The sequence below is a fragment of the Corvus moneduloides genome, chromosome 11, assembly GCF_009650955.1.
Source record: "Corvus moneduloides isolate bCorMon1 chromosome 11, bCorMon1.pri, whole genome shotgun sequence".
In the NCBI taxonomy this organism is placed as follows: Eukaryota; Metazoa; Chordata; class Aves; order Passeriformes; family Corvidae; genus Corvus; species Corvus moneduloides.
Genome location: NC_045486.1, coordinates 2,532,430 through 2,554,865, shown reverse-complemented (window position 1 = coordinate 2,554,865; position 22,436 = coordinate 2,532,430). Strand labels below are relative to the sequence as shown.

General features: G+C 48.5%; 1 long non-coding RNA gene across 1 annotated transcript in view; it reads right to left on the bottom strand.

Moving 5' to 3' along the window:
- LOC116449454 overlaps positions 1–22,436 on the bottom strand; it is a 129,364-nt gene that overhangs the window by 13,170 nt on the left and 93,758 nt on the right. Inside the window, exons 8-14 of the long non-coding RNA XR_004242387.1 lie at positions 20,277–20,444; positions 17,372–17,496; positions 17,044–17,240; positions 13,968–14,147; positions 8,241–8,438; positions 2,332–2,400; positions 1,893–1,962 (exon numbers count right to left, since the gene is read on the bottom strand). This is a non-coding gene — a long non-coding RNA (uncharacterized LOC116449454). The remainder of the gene's footprint in view (positions 1–1,892; positions 1,963–2,331; positions 2,401–8,240; positions 8,439–13,967; positions 14,148–17,043; positions 17,241–17,371; positions 17,497–20,276; positions 20,445–22,436) is intronic.

Here is a 22,436-nt window from a genome sequence, read left to right as displayed (position 1 = left end):
AACTTGCCTCGTTGTTGACTCATTAACTTTGTTATCCTCGTTAGTGTCAGCTCCTTGACGCTGTCCTGTTGGCTTCGTGCTCCCTGAAGCCCCACGGGGCTCCTGGGCATCCTTTTAACCCAAAGATGGGACATGCCCAGCGTCAGGAGGGCAGGAGTGAGGGGGCTCCTTCAGGGCTCCCTCCTTCCCACTCCCTGCTTGTCTGTGGGATGCGATTTCAATCACGTTCAATCGAACATAACCCCTTGCTTCATTTGCAGGGAGATGTTGTTATCTGTGGGAATAGCTCCCAGTTCCCAGCCAAATACACAACACTGAGCACAACGTGCCCAGTTTGAACTCTTCCTCCCCATCCTTCTCCAGCTTCCTGATGGGTTTGTGCCTTTGGCATCTGCAGGAGGTGCAGCACAAGGAATCAGGCCGTGCTTCCCTGGGATCTGCTTCCACCTCCCACTCAGAAATCCTGTCCAGTTTAGGCTTAGCTCTGCCTTCCCTTCTGCCCTTTCATCTCCCTCGTGGGAGACAGAGACCAGCTCAATCCCAGCCAGACCCCACACAAGTGAAAAGCAGAGCCCCAACTTGTCCCTTCAAGCAATCCCAGCTTAGTCCCAGACCACCCTGAGCTGCAGCACTGGACGTGGCTGGAAAGGCTCCTGCTGGGAGCAACTGGAAATAAGGAGTGCAGAGATCAGAGGTGCAGGAGTGGCAGATGACCAGAACCTGCTCACTGAGCTGCTGGGCATTTTATTTTAGAGTAATCCCCATCCAGGTTAGTGAAGCAGAACCTGATCACAATAATTATGTCACATTTTGTTTTCATAGGAAGAAATTAATAAGTTGTTCAACTTCAGCAGAATTACTCTGAATTGATCCAAATATGAGAACTCACTCTCAGTGTTGTGTACTGGTGCAGCCCCCACACAGAAAAATGCATTTGCTGTAAAAATATCTGTTTTATCAGGTAGCTCAACCCTCTGGGGTCTGCCTGCATCCCCCACCCGAGTAACTGAGAGCAGGAACAGGTCTGAATGTGCTTGTTAAGTGGGCCTGATCAATACAAATCTATTTCTCAATTAAGTAGAAGATCCTGGTGTATGTGTATTGCCTGCAGGCCAAAAGAGTTCAGAGGAAAACTGGATTCCAGAATACAAAGTTGTGTTGTTTTTGCTCTGTCTTTTAAATGAGCTTTACCAGCATGCAACTGCAATCCTTGTGAACTCTGCAGATTAAATTTCCTTGCAGTAATGACCACTAGGAATTAGTGAAATGTTAATCTTCCCACCTGCTGTGTATGATTATACATGAGTCTAATCAACCGGATTACAAAAGAAAGTAATTTCTGCTTTTACAGGGGTTTTTTGTTGTTGTCTGCTTTAGTTCTTCCTGAGGAACTGTGAAACTCCTTACCCTGTATTTTAAAGCAAAAATGATGATTAAATTAAAATGTGTAAAGGGGAGCAATGGAGGCTGATAGTAATTGCTTTACAAGAGATACAGTAATTGATGCTCTGAGGATTTATTTCAGAGCATGGAAGTGAATTAGGAACCTGCTTTATCTGGATTTGCATCGCTCTGATGAAGTCACTGCGTCTTTGTGTGTTGGTTTTTAGCTAAACTGTTCTTAATGAGAATGCTAATAATTACAGTGGCACTAAACTGTTTTAGGGACACAAGAGGATGAGAGCAACATTTTGATTTCATTTAAAACCACGGTCACCTTTCTGCTGCCAACCCTGAAGTGATGGGAGAAGGAGGAAATGCATCTGAATCCATCGGAGATTGGATCCATCCAACTCCTAGCTGCACTGGTGGGAGATTGTAAAGACAAGCTAAAAAGCTACATCTGATTGCATTTCTTGGGTCAAAGCTTTGTTAAGGCTGGGTCCACACACCTGGGGAGCAGGTACTGCAGTGAAGAGAGGCTTTCCAAGTCAGAGATCAGGAAAATCAGTGTACAGATACCTGAAAGTACAAGGAATGTAGGGTAAGCCACAGCAAAAGTTATCCTGCTTCATCCAGCAGTCAAACCCACAGCTTTCTGAGTAGCCACAAACCCCAGAACACCTGAACTGCACCCCCTGCTTGCCCACTGCACATGGGAACACCTGGGATAATCCCTGGGTTCAAAATCATAATACCCAACCATCTGATCAAGATATGGCTGCCACTAACCCCAAACCATTCCAGGCCTGATGAGCATCACTCCACAGGCAGGTTTAATATTCCCAGAGCAATGAGATGCCAAATGTGCCCCTGGTGTTCCCAGCACTGCCTGGGAAGAGCTGCTGGGGGATCTCCATGGTGACAGCGTGTGTCACATCCCTGAGTTACCTGAGTGATCATTCCCATCCTTTCATCTGATCCTCACTTTTCATCTTTGCCTCGGAGTGCGCTGGGCTCCTAATGGAGAGGAATTGACAAACATCCTCAGAGGAAAAGCAATTTTTTTCTCATCTACACTCCTGCAGCTTAATTCAAGTAACAGCTTTTGCAGGACAAGCTGTTCACGGAAGTCGGGAATTTGCCTTTGACACACATAGATTGGGCTGGTGAAGGGTAAAAATTACCTTGCTGAATACATCCCCAAAAACCTCGAAAAAAGCCCCTTCCTCCAAACCTGTGCCTGGGGCAGTCCCAGCTCTCCCACACCCCCAAGTCTCCCCAGCCCTGCTTCTCCCAGTGCAGAAATCCCACTGGAGAACCTCTGCTCTTCCTCATTTCTGGGTATGGCACAGAAAATGAACTTGGCTGAATCCAGGCCTTTCAGGAGTTGCAATTTGGAGAAAAATCCTGCTGAGATGTCCAAGCAATCTGTCACCCTGTGGCAGGAGTGATGCATGTTGATTTTGGAGGGTGCCACAGCTGCAACACGGCGAAGCCAGAATTCCCTGGACTCTGCCGTGGCTGCTCCCTCTCCCTCCTCCTCGCACTCTCTAACTTTGTTCTTACTAGAAAAGCTGAACATTTTCCAGCTTGGCTCATTAAAATCTTCCGTACCTTAAACAGTCTGGGTTCTCTCATGCTTCAGGTTGTACAGGAATATCCTTGGGAGATGAACCCCAAGGCCGTGAAGGGAATCTTGGAGATGGGAGACCGATAGCCCAGCCGGGGCATCCAGCAAGCTCAGCAGCGTGAGACACTGGGGCGTGTGGCAAGGCAGGGGTAAAGACCATTCAGATGGGGTTTTCAGCTGTGAAACTGCTCCTGAGACACTCTCTGAGCCTCTCATGAGGGCAGAGGGAGGCCAGCCTTGGTGTGTGTGACGTTCTGGGGCACAGGGACTTATAGCTGTGCAGCCACCCACCCACCCACTGCCTGCCTTTTTGGGGTTTAAGCTATTTCTTCCTGGCGAAATAAATACAATAGACCATAAAGTGCTGTTCCCAGCACGCTGCAGTCCCCTGCTCCCCCTCCCAGCACAGTCCCTGTTATCTAACACCTGGTAGGGGATTTAAAAGGAACTCTTCATCTCATTTCATACATTAGTGCTAAGTTTAGCTTCTGTAGGTAACAGTTTCTGTTTGAACTAATAAAGAGGTATGTTTAGAATCTCAGGGGCACACTCTCTGCTCATTTGAAACAAATGAGGATTATATAAGGAGGAACAGGAGCTACAAATAGGATTCATAAAATTAATTGGCTCTAAGCTGCAGTGGAGTGGAGCCATTAAAAGTGATGAGTGGCCACGGCGTGCCCGTTCCCCTTGGACAGCCTGGGGACAGCAGGGCCAGGCCTGGCCAGCCTGGAGCACTGAGGACTCAGTTCCTGCAGAGCCAGCAGCCCTGGCACCACTGCCATGCTCCCAAAGGCTCTCCAAGAGCTCCACCTTGTCCCCATTTATGTGGCCCCACAGCAGCTCTGCCTCCCAAAGGGGCAGGGATGCTGCAGCCAAAGCCTGGAGCACCACCCGCAGGTTCTGCACCCTGCAGAGAACCCCCACATGGCTCCTGATGGACCCCAAAATCACAGCTCTGCCTCAGCAGCCACATGAAGTGAAAACCACACTTCATTTGGCCACAAGTGCCAGCCCAGCTGCCAGAATTCCTGTGCACAAACCCAGGGCTGCCTGTGCCCTGCTCCCCCTGCTCCAGCTCCTGTTTCCAGCCCAACAAACAATGCTCCATGTATTGATCATATCAAATGCTGCAAAATCCATCTGAGGAGAGCCTGGCATTCCTTGCAGGAGCCTGTCTGCTCCCTGCTCCTGGGATACTCTGGGACAGGGGCAGGGCAGGGGCTTCTCCACTGAGCCCCCTGCAGCCCCTGGCTGCAGGATCACTTCCAGCTGCCACACTCGAATGAGCTTCAGCAGAACCTTGAGCTGGACCCCCTAACTGCATTTAAAGCACCCTATGTTTTTGTACATACAGATCTTCTGAAATACTTTCCACATGTTCTCCCATTCCAGAGTTGTCTTCAGTCACAGAGCACTAAGTGCATTAAATTCAGTTCCCATCACAAAACCCAGCCTGAATTAGGCTCCAAGTGTCCTTTTAATTGCAAAGCATTATAAAAACTCCCCCTAAGCAGTGCCATACAAACAGAAAATAAGTCAAAGGCCTCAGGAAGCTGCTGCAGGAGCTGGAGCCCCTCTCCTGGCTTTGCAGAGGAGCAGGACCTCTGGCATAGCTCTGAACAGGCAGCCCTGGATGTGTCCTGAACATCCCGGCTGAGATCCGTGGAGTTTGCACACAGAGACTCCATAATCAGCCAGAAGTTAAAATAAATGGAAGCAAAACTTCTCTTGCACCTAGTTAATACCAGTAGTAGTGGCAACTCCTTGTGTTTCCGAGGGCTGTCCCTCCGCTCCCATGCGCTGTGTGGTGCTTCACACTGCTTGAAGAGTCCCCAGAGAGCCACCCACTCTGCCTGGGCTCTATTGCTGTTCACACCCAGATTTAGGAGTAGCAGTGATCACTTCAATACATTTTTCAAAAGAACTGGGCCGTGCATGTGTTTTTTTAGATTATCCCACAGCACGAGCTAAGATTAAAATCTCCCTCTAGATTTCACAGTGTCTGGGAGTCTTGCAGCTCTCCAGACGCGGCTTCTATTTCAAGAGACGAACCCTCTCGCTGCTGATAATGTTCTATTCTCAGGTGTCACCTGCTCCTCAGTGCCACGCCCGCACGGAGTAAGTGGGGAGGGAGCTGCTGGCAGCTCGCCGTGTACGGGGGATCAACACCAGCATCACTCCCGAGGGAAGGGGGAGCCGGAGTGTCACAACCCAGTGTGGCACCAACCCAGCGTGGCACCAGCCCAGCGTGGCACCCACTGCTGCTGCTGGGAATCACACTGGCACTCCCACCTCGTGCAGCTTGGGTCATGCTTGTCAAAACAGGCGTTCGCTTATGTACCTGCTGTCATAAAGTCAGCCAAAATCACTTCTTCCCCTGTAGGAAAAATATTTTCATATCAAAGTTTTTCCGTTTTTCAAACATTATTTTTGGCAGACATTACAAAAGACAAAGTGATCTTGCAGTGATACTTTATACAGTGCCATATCTGGGGGAAATAAAACCCCTGCCTAAATGTGTGTGTCAGTGTAAACACACAGCATTTAACACCGAACTGATAAGAACCTTGCGAAACATCCCTGATGTTTTGAAATTTCCCTGAAGTGTCAAACTCGTCACACATCTCACCAACGGCCATTATATCACTTGGTGGACCTTAGGCTTCAAGGAAAATGAATTTAAAAGTAAATTTTTGGGAAGAAAGCAGTGGGAGAGTCTTCAGGATGTCACTGGAACACGGCCATCCTTGAGGGACGTTAGCAGGAATCACAGGCCATCAAACTTGAGGTGAGTGAGATGGGTGAGTCACCCCCATGACAACTTTTGAGGTGCTCTACAGATGGAAAGGGGAAAATAGGGATATTTTGCATGCGTGATAGAAAGACAAGTAAATGTCGAAGGAAAAACCCACTGCAGCTGGGGAAGGGGTGTCCTGCTGGAACCAACCAAAAGTCACACCCTGTCTCACCTCAGGAAATGCAGCCTGTGTTTGCCAGCTGGCCAAAAGCAAGAGGAGGGACAGAACATTCCTCAGGGCTGGAAGGAGCCCTGGAGGCAATTCCATGTCCCACCTCTCCTGTGTGGGATTGGGTGGGTCATGCAGCTTCGTCTCAGGAACACCTCTGGTGTCATCACAGCGTCATCCAGGCTGGAAAAGACTTCTGAGGTCATCAGGTCCATCAACCCAGCAGCACCACATTCACCACCAAACAACTTCCTCAAGTGCCACATTCAGGTTTCTTTAAACACTTCCAAGGATGGTGACTCCACCAGTTCCCTGTTCCAATGCCTGACAACTCTTTCCATGAAGAAATTTCCCCTAATACCCCATCTAAACCTCCCCTGGCACAACATGAGGCCGTTTCCTCTCCTCCTGTCCCTCATTACCTGGGAGAAAACACTGACAGGATCCCAAAGAGCCCAGTCCCCTGAGTGCCCCCAGCCAGGGCTCTGATCGCCCAGCACAGCCCAATATTCCCCCGTGGCACCATGCCAGCTGTGGAACCGCATCCAAACAGACAGAAAGCAGCATGTGGCACCTTAAATTCAGCTGAACACCCTGTGCACTTCCTCACCCAAAGTAGGTGACCCATTTTCCACACGTTTTGTTGGAGCATTTCATTTTCCAACCCTTCCTCCTGGAGGGCACAGGGCACAGCAAGTGTTTTCCTACAGAAATGGGCTTGCTCTGCAGCCCTGTGCAGCACAGCCACGTAACCTCTCATCCTGCCCCCACCACAGCTCATCCATCAACAGCTCAACCATCCCTGAGTGTTTGGGGAGCCCAGGATCCAGGTTCTGCTCCAGAGCAAAGCCAGCAGTGCCTCCTCACCCAGCCTCTCCACACACACAGCCCTGTGCAAACACATTTATGGGTTCTGAACGTGTGTCTTCAGCTGGAACCTCAGAGGCAAGAGCAGGGGGTTGATCTGGGGGTGACAAAAGCCTCGTGGCATTTCCTAGATAGAATGAAACCCGAGTTTAGCAATTATTCATAGCCTTACACACGTTCTTGCAGACAGTCGAGCTGACTTGGCAGACTGGAGCTAATTGGGTTTACAGTAGAATGAAGCTTTGATTGAAGTGCTTCGCTTCAAAAAAATATTCCACATCCCCCCACACCCCTGCTAACATTACTCTGGAGCATGTAAAACAACCACCCCACATCTCAGCAAAGGAGAAATGCAGGATTTTTAGTGCTTTACCAAGCAAAGACCCACAAGTGAATAATTTGGAGTGTTTGATGTGCTGTATTCTGATCCATAATTCAGCAGCGGCACAAGGGCTGCGTGAGCCTGACATTTCAGGCTGCTTTTGAAGTTCATGAAACCCCTGCAGTCACCAAGGGGAGGGATCCTGCTCGGGAAGCCAAGGTGGGCACTGAACAAAAGGTGGGAAGAAAAAGGCTCCAAAGCTAATGCACAAAAACCTTGGAGAACGTAAATGAATGTAGCCTCGAGTTTACTGAGTAAATAATTCAAATTCTACCGTGGTGATTTATGAAAATAAAAAGACATATTTAATGAGCCCAGCAGGCAGCAGGTGCCTCTATTTTAACATGTTAAAGGCAAAAATCAAAAGGCAGAAGCTTTTTCCTGTTTCATGGTCACAGTTTAAAATAAAACTCTTCCCTGTGCTTCAGGGATGTGCTGTGCTCAGCAGTTTTGCTGCTGCAGGGAGGGTCCTGTGAATGCTCCCATCACCGTTTGTGCTGGGGGCTCCAATTTCCACACAGCCACATGGAGAACCCTGCCAGGCCTTCTGGGCAGGCCATGGGCAGGGACACCCATCTGTCCGGGTGCTCCAAGCCTCGTCTGGGTGCTCCAAACCCCAATGTCCAGCCTGGCCTTGGGCACTGCCAGGGATCCAGGGGCAGCCCCAGCTGCTCTGGGCACCCTGTGCCAGGGCCTGCCCAGCCTCACTGTAAAAAATTTCTTCCTTCTAACTACTCCAAATCTGCCCTTTTTTAGTTCAAAACATCTCTCTTGATGAACTTTTATTTGTGTTGTGTTTCATCCCCTTTCTGTCTGGAGAAGTTTTGGGACAACCAGCACCTGGAGAGGAGTGGCCTGGCTCTGAGTTCATGCTGGGCACGATTTCATCCCCTCAGGGACAACCCCTTAAATTCAGCAAGGTTTAGGGGCAGGTAGCAGATGGCATTTATTAAAACAGGCTTAAAAGAAATCACAGAGAAGGGAACATTGAGGTGGAAACCCCACTGACCTGAGCAAGGTGGGGAAGGAGCTGTGCCACATACGCTACCTGCCCTCACTTCTTCTGCCTCTCTTATTTATTCGATGTTTCAGAAGGAAAATCCAGTGTTCAAAGCTGATGTTTCATCAATCAGCATCCGTGGGGCCAGGCTGTGCCAACATCCCCACCTTCTCCATCGACTCCCACATGGCTCGTTGGGAAAAACGCCTAATTAACAGGAGAAAATGAGATTTTTAGGAAGCAAACCTTCTGACTTCCGCGGAGGCAACGTGTGCTACATCACAAGAGGTGCTGAGCACAGGCAGAGAGGGACTTTGAAGGGAAACTGCTGCCTCAGAGTGCTGTGAACTCTCAGAGGTTTAGACTTCAAAATTCCACATTTCACGCTGCATAGCCCGGCAGCCTGACAGACGGATTCCCCCGGAGAGGCCGGGGAAGGAGCCCTGCCGCACTCACACAACACTCTGTCGGATCAAAACACCCAGCAGACAGCGATGGCACACCAGAGCAGCTTTCCAGCTGTTAAACCCAGCCCCTTGCCCCTCTCCAGATGTGAGCCAGGGTAATTCACCCGGCCCGCGTTAATGAACCGCTGCTTTGGGACCCTGGGGCAGGCAGAGGGGCTGGGGATTCACATGGGGCTTTGAGAACAAAACAGAGTCAAAACTCCTCTGAAAACCCCATATAAAGGTGGGAGTGCAGCCATGCAGCCTGTTCATGGTGCAGTGAGGGACAGCTGGGCCAGGGAGCCCCTGAGTGCCCTGCACACAAATCCTGGAATGGCTTGGGTTGGGAGGGGCCTCAGAGCCCATCCAGTGCCACCCCTGCCATGGCAGGGACACCTCCCACTGTCCCAGGCTGCTCCAAGCCCCAATGTCCAGCCTGGCCTTGGGCACTGCCAGGGATCATCCAGGGGCAGCCACAGCTGCTCTGGGCACCCTGTGCCAGTGAGGGTTTTGTGTCTGGCTCATGTAAGACTGAACCAAGCCATGACCTTGCAAAGAGGGAGGTTATTTAGTGCAAGGACAGGAGAGGTAGGAATGACATGGCCAGTGTGCCTTCTCTCTGGAATGAGAGGCCGGGGAGAGCCTTCCCAGAGGTGTGGGAGTGGTAAATCACACGGAATGCTCCACAAGCTCCAGAGAAAAGCAGTGAGCTGTTTCCACCAGATGTAGATTCCCACTCCTCACATCAATCCCCGGCACAGGAAATCAGCCCTGCAGCCCTTCCACAAGTGTATCACATCCTCAATGAGCTCCCTCCCCGAATTTGCAGCTGCAGAGGGAGGTGGCACCAGGCAGAAGCCCCTGAGCAGGGGACATGGATCCATCACCCTGGGTCCCACTTCCCGACTCCAGCACCCAGCCGGGGACTCACGGCCACCACGGCGTGTCACCCACAGCTGTTGCCATGGCAACTGGAAATCATTAAAAATAAATAAACTCATTTTCATGACACAACTCATAGAGTGCCTGGCTTCTGCCAGGAGTTTGAATTTGGCCTGTTTGGATAATTTGATGGGATGCCACAAGTGAGGGCCTGATCTGAAACCACAAGTCATTTTTCTCCTTGGAAGAGTGGATAACTGAGTCTATTAATCCAACAATACATTTAAGCTGAGTTATTGTGACAAGGGACTTCCATTATCCATTTCATCGAGTTGCAAACTGTCAGAATAAATCTCAGGGGGCTCAGGAAAAAAGCTGCCTGCCTTTGTTGGCTGTTTTTATATGCCACAACAGTTTAATTTGGTTCACTTTAGCTCATGATACTGTACAACTCTACAGGGGAAAGCTCACAGGGAACCTACTACAGAAAATGGCAACTTTATGGTCATCAAAGTTTTTTTTAAAAAGAGCCAGGACAGCAAAGTTTGACCACCTTGACATTGACTTCAGTGACCCTTTTTCTTATACATTTCAGTTTTTAACTATAAATGGTTCTCCCTTTGGAATCAGTATTTCCAAATTAAAAAGTGCTTTCTTAAAGCTCTGCTTTCATCTTGCAAAACAAGTTGGCTTAACCAGTTAAAACTCTTATAACCAGAAATTAATCAACATAAAGCATAAAATGGAAGCAGAGTATCCAGCTTAAGATGTCAAACTGGAATTCAGAAGGTGGGATTCCATTTTAGGGCTCTAGCAGTGACTTAGCTACAAGGCAACTTATTCTCCCACCAGTTCTGCAGATGATGGTAAATCTTAATTATCCTTTATTTGCTTTTTTTGTAATTAAAGCTGTTCTAGAAGAAAATTATTTATTGATGTAACTGGTAGCTGGCCATGAAGTTGGGAGGGCAGACAGGTTGAAGGTGCAACAGAGGAGAAGGAGGAGAAGGAGGAGAAGGAGGAAGAGAAGGAAGGAGGAGGAGAAGGAGGAAGAGAAGGAAGGAGGAGGAGAAGAAGGAGGAGGAGAAGGAGGAGGAGAAGGAGGAAGAGAAGGAGCAGCCAGTGTCACTCATGGCCTGAAAAGCAGACATGGAAACTTCCCAGTGAATTCCAGCCCCCGTGTGCTCCCAGCCAGCCATGAAGGAGGAGATGCCACCATGCCAAGAGCTGCCTGGGGAGTTTGTTTTTCATCTGTCCCCACAGCTGCAGCCCTGGCCAGTCCCCCAGAGAACGGGACCTTTGCAGTTTCTCCTGCAGCACTGACACTTTAACCCCTGTCCAGCCCTTGGTTGTCAATTATTCCCCTCGAGTTTCATTTCAAAGCTGCTGTGAGCTGCAGGAAGCCCAGAGAGAGGCAGATACACACACAATAACACCCCCCACACTCTAATTACAGCCTTTACAGATAAATATTAGTTTTGAGAAGTGAATTTTAAAGGTTTTTAAGCAGTGCTCAAAGCTGGCTGTACTTCCATGCAAAACACGCAGCAGTTCAACACCCAAGTGCACTGGAGGGAAAAAATAATGAAATCAAACTCAAGAGTTTCTGGAGGGCAGATAAAACCCCTGGCTGGGAGGCAGCAGGGTCCCAGCTCTGGATTTGGAGGGCAGGTGACATTAATGGCACTGGGGAGGCTCTGCCAGGGCAGCTGCAGCTCCCTGAGCCAGGCACCCCAGCCTGGATGGACACACAGACCTGTGGCTCTCAGGCTGTGAAAGGAAAAGGGGCTGTGCTCTGTTCTGGATTGAAACCAATATTTTGGCCAGCCCCAGTTCATAGAATCTCTCACTTCATGCATCCAGGGGCAAGGACAAAGGGAAAAATCTGTCTTAAAGTCCTTCACATCTTGGATTGATTTCTTTAAAAGGGATTCGCTAAGAAATAAACATTGTGACTTCAACTGCTTTTAATTCCACCCTCTCAGCACTATTGCTGGGAAACAATGAAAACTCTAATTCCTGCTCTTGCCCAAAATCATCCTTTGGTCTCAGGAGGTGGTCGGCAGCTCAGTACAAAATGTCAGTGTCACAACTTCACAGCTCCAGCCTGCTTTTGATCAGATCTGGGGAGTGAGAAGAGATGCAATACGCTCCTTCCTTTACTGTCACTGCAGAGTATTCATTAGCTTTAATTATTTTTTAGGTTCTAGGGGGAGCCATTAAAAAAATTAATCACAAATGGAAGGAACAGCAGCCGTATGTGGCCATAAAAAAACAATAAAGCATTTTAGGATCCACACGTTTTATGATTTACACTCCAAACAGGACCAGAGGTAGCATATGGTGATTGCCATAAAGTAACATTTATTATAAAAACACAGAGATTTATCTCCCAGCTTGGTTGGATGTGAGAAGTTACATTTACTTTAACTGATATTCAAATTGTTGTAATACCAGAACTTGGGGGGGTTTTTTTGTACCAAGTCAGGTTAGTACAAACCTGAGCTTGTTTTTCCTGTAAATACATCCTTTAGCAGAATGTTTTACACTGATTCCAGCTGAGCTGTTCACATCCCTGGATGCAGGAAGGGTTTGGACATAGGTCAGCTCCTGCTCTGGGGCACCAACTGTGTCACCAGCTCTGGGCTCATCTGTGGCCAACAGAAGGTGCCACCTCTGACTGCAGCACTGGGCTCCACGTGCCCAAAAGGACCCTCCCATCAGTTCAAGATTTGCTTTAATTTCAGCATCTCCAGCCTAGTAAATATCTAATTAATAACTATAAACAGGGTGTTATTTTCAGTGTAAATGAGAAAAGTAATAGGTAAAATTACCACCTCAGTTTGTTCTTGCTGGCTGAACGTAGGGAGGAACATCAGAAAAAGCAGGAATTTACAGCAGAGACACACCTCCAAGAAGGTGGCACAAATATTATGGAGTGTTCCTATTAAAATCTGGAAATGATGGAATTTTTACACCTTGAGGAACAGGACAGGACACACCCATTAGGGAAGGTGATGGCACAGGGCTGGCTGGCCCCGGGGGGGGGATGTGACAGTTCCCCTGGCTGCGTCCCATGGACAACATCAATCCCTGCTGCAGCACAGAATCCCACTGGATTTCGATCCTGACACCCACCAGGGAAGAGGCTCTCGGGGCACAGCCAAGTTCTGCTTCCAGGGGCTATGGAAGGGAATTTTGAATTCAGCACTAATGGACTCAAGTGGAACTGCCTCAAAAAATAACCACAAATAAAGGAGTGCTGGATGGCAATCGCCTATCCTCCTTTACTTACTGTTCAATTCAATATTTTTAATTCCCCCAGTCCAACCCAGAGCAACCTACACCAATATCCTTAAATGTCAGCACAGACACAGTCCCTGCTGGCACGAGGATGCTGCTGGGGAAGGGCTGGCTTCAGGGAGGCACAGCCAAGGCTGAGAGCAGGGACAGGGAGTGTCTCACCCCTCCCCATTGTTCAGGACTAAACCATCCCATCTTCCAGGTCTAAGGAGAAAAGTTCCAGTGCTGAGGGTTCCTCTGACAGCCCCTCTGCTGCTCCTCCTGGCTTTGCAGCCTCCTCTTTTCCCTCTCCAGTCTGATCGTGTTTGAAGTCTGGGAGGCAAAAAGGTCAAAGTTGTAAAATAACTGCGGTCTCCTCCTCCTTCCCTTCCCTCCAGCTCCAGGGAAATGCAAGAAGTGGGTTTCCAGCTCCTCTAAAGGAAAGGTAATTGTTCTGCCTCACCCTTGCCAGCGAGGTAGGAACCACATTCCCACCCCCACAGAGACCCCTCTCCTTGTCTTGCAGTGAACTTCTTCATGCTCAGGTCTGCTGACACTCAGCTGCAAACAGAGATAATGGAACAGAGCTAAAACCCATCACCTTTAGCCTCTCCTCCAAAAAAAACCTGCACAGACAGACAAACCAACACAACCTTCCTTAAAAAATGGTCAAAATTAACATTAGAAAGTGCTGAGGATGATGAATGCTTCCTTCAGACCACACCGTGCTGCTCCTGTGAGTGCTGTGAAGCTCCTGCTCCGTGCCAGCACAGATACAACAGTGGCACACACAGGGCAGGTCCCAGGCCGACAGGAATCCCTGTCTCCAGTGGAATTCCAGTGGCTGTGGAGAGTGGGGAGTGACAGGACTGGGGTATTTATTTCAATTAAGTAGTATAAAGCATCAGATCCAAACAGAGCTGAAGGCGAGGGATTTGGTTATTTGGAATTATCCTGCATTAGAATTACACTGGCTCTATAGCTCTATATTGTACTCAGACATTATATGGAATTAGTCACAACAGGGAGAAAGAATCAATCAGTCCTGGCTAAGGAATTGAGATAATAATGACTCATTTGACGAGATTGCTCTGGAAAATTAATAATGACGGCGGTAATTACTAACCTGGGATGGCTGCAGTGCTCATTATTCTCCTTTTGCTCCATTGAATGTTAAGTATTATGAAGACATTTGTTGGAGAGCTTTGTCTGCAGCTTTTCATCACAGCAAGGGCTCAGAGGTCTGAGATCCATCCTCCTTTTACACCTCCTGGGACAGCACCCCAAACCCACTGGAATATTTGATCTATGGCACAGACAGCAGCACATGAATTAATGGGAAGGGTTAATTGGTTGCTGGTTATTGGTAAGGGTTCATGTCTGACCTGTGGCACCTCTGCAGCCTTTGCTCCCCTGCACCCAGGACCTGGCTTTCACTCCTTTGGCCAGTGCTGATGCATCACAAAGACCTCCCTGTTTCATTAACTGCTTTATTACCCCAGTGCCAGAGATCTGTATTTGTGCTGAAAACAGCTAAAATTGGCCCCTTTTCCAGCCCATCAAACCCCTCCTCCATCGGAGACACCCCAGAGTCCCAGGGAGCAGCAGCTCCTCCCCAGGACCAGAGTGATGCCGAGGGCTGCAGACATCTCGAGCTCATCCAGGGCACCTCAGGGATAGAAAATGTTCTTTAATACAACCACGGAGAGAGGCTGGCTCCAAAGAGCCACGAGTGAGTAACAATGAGGCCATTGAGCAGCTGTGCTCTCAAACAGCTGCTCCACACCCCCAGAGTGCCCTGCAGGATTTGTTTGTGTTTGAAGTGGCTCTGCAGAGGGTTCCCCTTCTGCTGAAGGTCCTGGAACAGGCAGGAGAAGGAAAAATAAGTTCCTTATAAATGTTGAAGGGAAATAAATTTCTAATTTTCTGAACAAGGCTGAGGTTTCTCAGAGCAGCAGCTCTCTGCCTGGACTGAGGGATTTTGAACCCTTCTTCAGCTTTCCCAGTTATTCCCATTTTTATGCCAAATTCTTTTTCCCAAAATTACTTTTGGCCCGGCCCATTGTGCCCCTGGAACAGCCTGGATTACAAAAGTCCAGCCACACAATCGGAGCAATATAATTCTACCTTAAAACCCCAGTTTTTCTTTTAAACCTCTTTTTGCCCATTGTCAGAGCAGATCCTGGTTCCTGATGATACAGAAATCCACGCCCCAGAGGAAGTGGGATTCAGATCTGCTCCCCAGGGCTGGTACCTCATGATCCAGTGGTTTTTTAAATTTATTTAATTAATGCAGGAGTGAAACAATACCCACATGGGCTACATGTGCTGAGTTAGCTCTGCCCACTGCCTAATATTTAAAAAATAACCACAACTAGAGCTCACCTTTAGCGCTTCTCATTTAATTTCACAGTATTTAAGAGAAAAGGTCAGTGAAATTAAATGAGATGCGTCAACTCAACAGGAACCCAAGAATTACATAGGAGGTTTTACAGCCTCTAACCCAGCAGGACAATGTGAGCAGAGACCTATTCCCAGAGCCAGCACATCCATCCTACTACCTCCAAGCCCTGATTCCAGCCCCACAGGTGACCACTGCCTTTCCTGAAGGATTCAAGAGCAAACAGAGCTTTCCCAAAGAATTTAGGACACCATCCTGCTGGATGTTGAGCTCTTTGGGGCATCAGGATGGAGCTGCTTCTTACCAAACTCTTCTCACCATCAGTGCTCCCAACAGGATAGGATTTATCTGGGAGTCTGACTTCAGCTCTGAGTGCTGAAAATAAGTGGCCTAAGGAGGTGGGAAATCCACCTGTGCAAGGCCAGGGATGCAGAGGCTGTTCTGCAACACAGATGCCTCTCCCAGCAACACATTAAATCTCAGCTGCACTCAGCCAGGACTGAAATAGTCCTTTATAGAGTCCCCTCCACCTGGGGATGTCACCTGCGAGCACATTTCAAGAGCAAGCCCAAATTTAGTGCCCTTGCCATCTTGCCTGGCTCCAGCACTCCAAATGATCCATGCCTGCTCCTGCATGGCCTCCTCCAGAGTAAACAGAGGCACCAAATTTCTGTTCACAAGTGCAGGCAAGCTCCGAGAGTTAATTATTGTAATTACCCATTGAACAGACTCCGAATGCTAATCTATTATAAAGTGGCCTGTTAATTGGTGTTAAACTGCCATTAACCTGCCATCTCCCGTGTTTCCAAGCTGACCTGGAGCACAGCACTGTGGAAAACCCAATCCATTTCTCATCCCTGGCAACCACCGAGTGCAGATGTGGAGAAGAATTAGGAAAAAAGTCTTCACACCTGGAACTGAAATTATTGTAACAAAGGGAAACACCATTCTGCTGCTTTGAATTCCAGTCTTTTGGTAGTGTAGCACTGTGGTTGTCCATGGCTTTCCATGGAATGCTTTGTGCCGTGCTCCCTCTGGCACAAAGTGTCCATGGTCTCTCCAGGAACTGGGCTCTGCCAGGCTGGACTGGCATTGCCAGCAGGGCACTGACTCTATTCCTGAGCTGCAAATCTGCAGGTGGAGCAGATTCCCTATGGAGCCAAGGCCTTCCCCACCGTGGGAGTCTCCCTGCCCCAGCCCACCAAGCTCAGCTGTGCTACCAGGGGGGCTCCAGACCTGGTCCTGCAGAGCATCCACATCCAAACCCAGCAGGATAAGCACAACCCCCTCCCCCCCCCACCAGGCCCCTGAACCACTTCAAAATCATCCAGAGCTGCCCTGTAGGAGATCCTGGAAAAACAGGGGCACGTGTCAGTTTGTCTTTTCCATCTCCGCCTTCAGCCACTCCAGCTGACGAGTCTCTGCCTGGGCTTTAATTTATAGAAGTGGCGACAAAAGGTTGGCTCAGGTACTCCTCAGAGGTCAGTTATAAAATCCTGGTGCCCACCAGGGCAATGAACTTCCACTTAAATCTGCTGCAAGAGGGAGAGCTGGAATTTCCATTTCAGACACCCATCAGGGGAGGCAGCTCTGCTGACTGGTCTCTTCCCAAAAACTCTCACTGAAGTGGCTTGACCTGCCAGAGCCTTTCTCAGGTTATCTCACTCGACTGACAGTTATCTAGACTAAGAGTTCTCTGTTCTCATTTTATATAACCAACTGTAAAAGTTCATGGGAACTTAAAGTGACCTTTAGAAAGTCCCAAAATTATTCATTTCCTGAAAAATTCCCCATTACTCACCAGCACATCGCCTTCCTCTCCATGTGAGATCCCACTGCCCCCACTTCAGCATCCCTCACCAGACGAGACAGGACAGAATTTCCCAATTTAAAAGATGTGCAGGAGTTTGAAGAGAGTGAAGAGTTTGAAGAGGGGAGCAGTGAATTTTTGATATGCTAGTCCAAACTCCTTGGTGTTCAGTTACCTTTAAAACAGGTCTAGGATATTAGAGAAGGAAAATAGGGGTCAGTTAACCAGAAATCCTGTGGAAACAGAGACTGTCCTGAGACTCTTCCCACGACGTTTTAGTGATAACTAGGGAAACAAAGCCTTTGTCATTTAGGATTACCTCCATTCCTTGTACTCCTTGCCAGGGCAGGGCTGTTGTTGCAGCTCATTTATGTCATTTTTCACTTTCCTTCCAGAATCCTTCTATCACCTGCCTTGGCATGTTGAACTCCTCACCAGACTGTCCTGAGAAGTACAAAAAGCAAAGAAGTAAAACCTGTGGTGCCATCAATAATAAACACAGGAAGCTCCTAGATGTGAGAATCCATCTCATTCAATGTCTTCTGCTGTTGGTGGTTATTATTCCTCCATTCAGGCTTTTCCAAGACACCTATTCATCACTTTCTTTCCTGGCACTGGCAGCTTGCCTAAGTCTACCTGCTTGAGCCTCCTGTCTCCTCTTCCTCAAAAAAAATGTGCAGATCTTCTCTTTGATACCATTTACTGCCACTCAGATGCTTGCCCACAGGAAATTCTCATTTATTTGAGTCCGCAGAGGCCCTGTTACATTGACAAACTGATCCCTGTGGCAACCAGCCATTCCTTTTCCTTGGGAGCAGGTAGGCTGAGGCCAACATCACCTCTGGGCAGAAAACATAACCCCAGAATTGCCCATCAGCAGTGTCAGCACTTCCACCTGAGCTGGAAGTGAAGTTGATTCTCAGTTCTGATGCCAATCCTGGCTCTGGGTGTCACTTCCCATCCTGGGAATTATGTTCTTGGAGCAGCTGCTGCACAAAGCCCCACACCTGTGTGTGTTTCACACCTTCCAGCTGCCACTGGGACCAGTGACCAGGGTTTTTGGTAGGAGATTAGAGACCTGTCAGTCCCTGGCTCTCTCATCCAGCCCTATCACACACAGAATTTATTGTTGCTGGGATACTGGCAGCATACGTTTTGCTTGGCTTATCTTTTACTCTTCAGTGTTACATATTCCCTGTCTTTTCTCAAACTCCCTCATTACTATTCCATCGATTTCTCACACCTGCACAGCCCCTCTGGTTTCCCTTGTGCTCTCTCTGCCTTATTTTCTGCCAGTGACTTCAAATTCTGCTTGAGTGCATGTTCCTTTTACAGCAAGAGAGGAAAAGAAACCTATCCAGATGGGAAGCTGCCTCTTCTGCTAGGGAAAATGAACTCTACAAGCTTTGAACTACAGGAATTTCCTGGCTGGGCTCAGGGAGGACAGACAAGCGTGATCATAAAAATCCCAGAATGGTTTGGGTTGGAAAGGACCTTAGAGCTCATTTTGTTCCACCCCCTGCCATGGGCAGGGACGCCTTCCCCTATCCCAGGTTGCTCCAAGTCCTGTCCCACCTGGACTTGGACATTTCCAGTCTGGCACCCTGTACCAGGGCCTGCCCACCCTCACAGGGAAGGATTCCTTCCCAATATCCCATCTAACCCTGCCCTCAGGCAGTTTAAAGCCCTTACCCCTTGTCCATTAGGATGTCAGGGACAGCTGTCAAAATCCAAAATGGCCATTACAGCTTCCTCTACACTTAATCCCACTTACTTTTATTTCGCCAGCATGGTCCAAAATGGATTCAGAGACTGAGCAAAGGACTTGCTCATCACACTTGTTCACGAGAGTGGCTCCTCCGAGCACCCTTCTTCTAGAGAAGGAAAGAAAACCCTCATTGCATCTATCTGTAATTTTTCCTTGATTAATTTAGGGTTGAAAGCCAAATGCAAAGGCTTCCATAATATCCTTAAGAAATTGGTTTAGCACAGGCAAAGGAATTAAAAACTGTTCATATCTTGGGACTCAACGGCCTCATTACTAATGACTTTTCCTAAGCTGACAGGGATATTTACAGGAAGAAGGGGGACTGGAGAATGCCATGAAGTGGCATTTCAGCATTGTTTCTGTTTTGCAAATCCATCAAGGATGCTTGGCCCAGCTGTGCCAGGAGGAGTGCAGAAAGCAGAGGGATCTCTCGTTTCTGGGCCGGGCATTCAGGACTCAGCTCAGCAGCCGCGCGAGACGTGCGTGTCCCCTGCTCGGGATGAACGTCCTTCCTGGCTGCTGCTGCCACCGCAGGGCCTGTGGGGAGCTCAGGCACCACAAACTCACATGCCTGCTTTGCTTCTCCTGTTTGCTTTGGCACAGAGCTGGGTGCTAATTTAAACCCAAGCGTTGGCTTTTTTACGGAGCGTGTGGGCCGGGAGCCTTCTGCTCGCAGAGGCACGCGAGGCTCCAGCAACACTTTTCTCCTTTTCTAAATAAACCCCAAAGGCCCACTGGCCATTTTTGTCCATGTAAATACTGCAGAGAGGATCCCAAGTAACAGTTGTGCCTCAGCTCCTGCTGAGGGTGATGGCAAAGATCCTAAAGCCACGTTGGTTTGTGACTTATGTACCAAACCACATCTCGGGGCATCGTCATTGCCTCAGACACCCCCAGGCAGAAGCCACTGGAACAGCCCCAGCTGTGGCACTTACCATATAATTAATTATGTCTGACTGCAGTTAATTATTTCATGTGCTGCTTTGCTTCATTACGGGGGTGCCATGACTTTTCTGTCACATGTGGCAGTGATGATTGAAATGATGCATTTCGTGTGTGTCCTAAGGATCTGCAAGAGCCATGGAAGGGGGCTGGAACAAGATGATCTTTAAGGTCCCTTCCAACCCAAACCATTCCATGAATTTAAACCATTCCTTTCTAACTTGGCTGTTCCCGTTGTGATGCTGGGTTTAATACTCCAAACCAGTATCAGACTGGTCTGGTGAGTTCCTTCACGGAGTCACAGAATATCCTGAGCTGGAAGGAACCCACAGGATCATCCAGTCCAATTCCAGCCAGGACACCCCAACACTCCCACCCTGGGCATCCCTGGCAGCGCTGTCCCAACGCTCCTGGAGCTCTGGCAGCCTCGGGGCCGGGACCATTCCCTGGGGAGCCTGGGCAGTGCCCAGCACCCTCTGGGGGAAGAGCCTTTCCCTGATCTCCAGCTCCATACCTGGGGCTGACTCAGCAGTGACCTTCTCAGGGTTGGTTTGTGTGGATGGAGAGCAGACAAAAGCCTGGATGTGCAGAGTGCTGCTCCTCAGCAGAAATTCCCTTCATGGATGCTCCCAGGACACTCCATGGACAGCAAGGTCCTTCACTCAGGTTCATACCCTGCCACCTGCAAAGACAACAGAAACAGACAGTCTGGGCCTTGAAGGCTGCAGGGCATCACCCCCTGAAGGCCCCCCTTCTCCTTTTGCCCCATTTGCTCTCCACAGGGACCAGCCCCCTCATTAAAGGGCTTGGTCAGCCTCTGCAGCTCCTCCTGAGCAGCAGAGGTGGTGGCAGGACCTCCCAGGCTGAGCCCTGTGCCCAGGGCTGGAGAGACAAGGGCACCCTAAGGCAGGGGGTGGGGAGCTGGGGATGGCCAGGAGTCAATCAGCAGCTCCACTAATTGCTAAATTCACTCATTTTCCCACAACACAAGGAGGAAGGAACCCGAGTAAATTGCTGGGGCAGGTTGTGTGTAACCCTTGGCTCAGGGCAGGTCATGAAACTACAGGCTGTCTTTTCACAACTCTCTGACCTCCCCAATTATATTTTTTTTCAAGCAGTAATTTCCTAATTAACAATTTCTCCCCTTTGAAGCCTTGCACTGCACTTTCTCCTTTTCTGACAGCAGCAAAATTGTTTATCCCATTTCCTCACGTAGATTTTCATTTGCTGTCCTCCTGAACAATGGTAAGAACAGAACAATACAGGGAAATGCTCAGAGTTACCCCCTGCCCAGATCAGAGAGAAATTTATCTTTGACACCTGCTGGCAATTAATCTCTGCATGCCTGAATTTACAATTAGGAGCCCTCCTGTAACAGGACTCAGCCCTGGGTCCCAGCTGCCCTCTGCCTCCCCAGGAGCTGGAAGGGGCCAAATCCTGCTCTTACTTTAGAGTATTTAAGGAGGAATTTCTCTCTTCCCTCTGGAGCATCTCAGGAGGAACTTTTCTCCCTCCAAGACCATTAAGGGGAAACTTGGGCACTCTCCAGGTTGGAACCTCTGCTTTAACACCCCTTAGGTTTGACATGAAGATGCTTTTTGTCCATGGAAAGACATGAATTTTCCTACAAAAACTATTTGGATTTGGGGCTGTTTCTGTTCCTCTGTGCTTCTGCAGCAGCCCCACATCAAATATCCCTCAGAATAACAACATCCCTTTCCTACTGATTATATTTTGAGTTTCTCCTGGAATCTGGAAGGCCGAGGAACCTTCTGCACCATCAAATTAACTCCTGCCCTACCAAGCACTCAGTGCAGTTTCTCAGCCCAGGCTTTTGTTGGAATATAACAATACCTTGATTTTGCCCATTTGAAAATATTTCCATGCCCTGTACAGTGAGTCAGCTTTGCAGAGTGCAGAAAACTGAATAGAAATATTGCAAAGAAAACTGTTCTTTGAAGTGCTAGTGGCATTAGGCAGCCATTTAGTGCTTTAAAGAACACCATTTTATTAAGTATTTCAAAGCAGCTTTGGAGCTATTATTTCTTATTTTGCTGTTTAAACCTGCAAGTTTGAAAATTAATCATTATAGGACCTTTGATGCAAAAATCTATGAATAAAATAAATTCTGAGAGCTACTTCCACACTAAGTTATATTAAAGTATTCCTTCATCTCCCTTATTAATTTAATGCACATCTCAGAAAGTATCTTAAACATTAGCAATAACATTCTACTGAATAACCCAAACCCCCTATGGCTTCTTGACTTTTCTTCCTTTCACATCTAAGATATTTCTCATGGCTTTCCAGTGACCTTTAAATAAACTTTTGGGGTTACTAATTAGCATGATAAACAATAGATTCCCATTTCATGGACAATTTCATGGTCAAGCACCCCACCAGGGACAGGCTGTGCTCTCTGCAACGTCCAGGGTGACTCCAGCGGAGACACCTTCCCTGAGCAGCATCCCTGGGAACAAAGGTCAGGACAGTTTTCCTCAGTTCCTGAGAGCTGAGCTGAATTCTGTCATTGCCACAGGTAAGATCTTGGAGGAGGGTCTCACACAGAAGGGGAGAGACACATTTGAAAGGTTCACAAGAACAGCAGCAACTGCCCCAGTGCCAGTGGGGACGTTTGGGGTGACACAGAGGAACAATGGCACCACCATGGCAG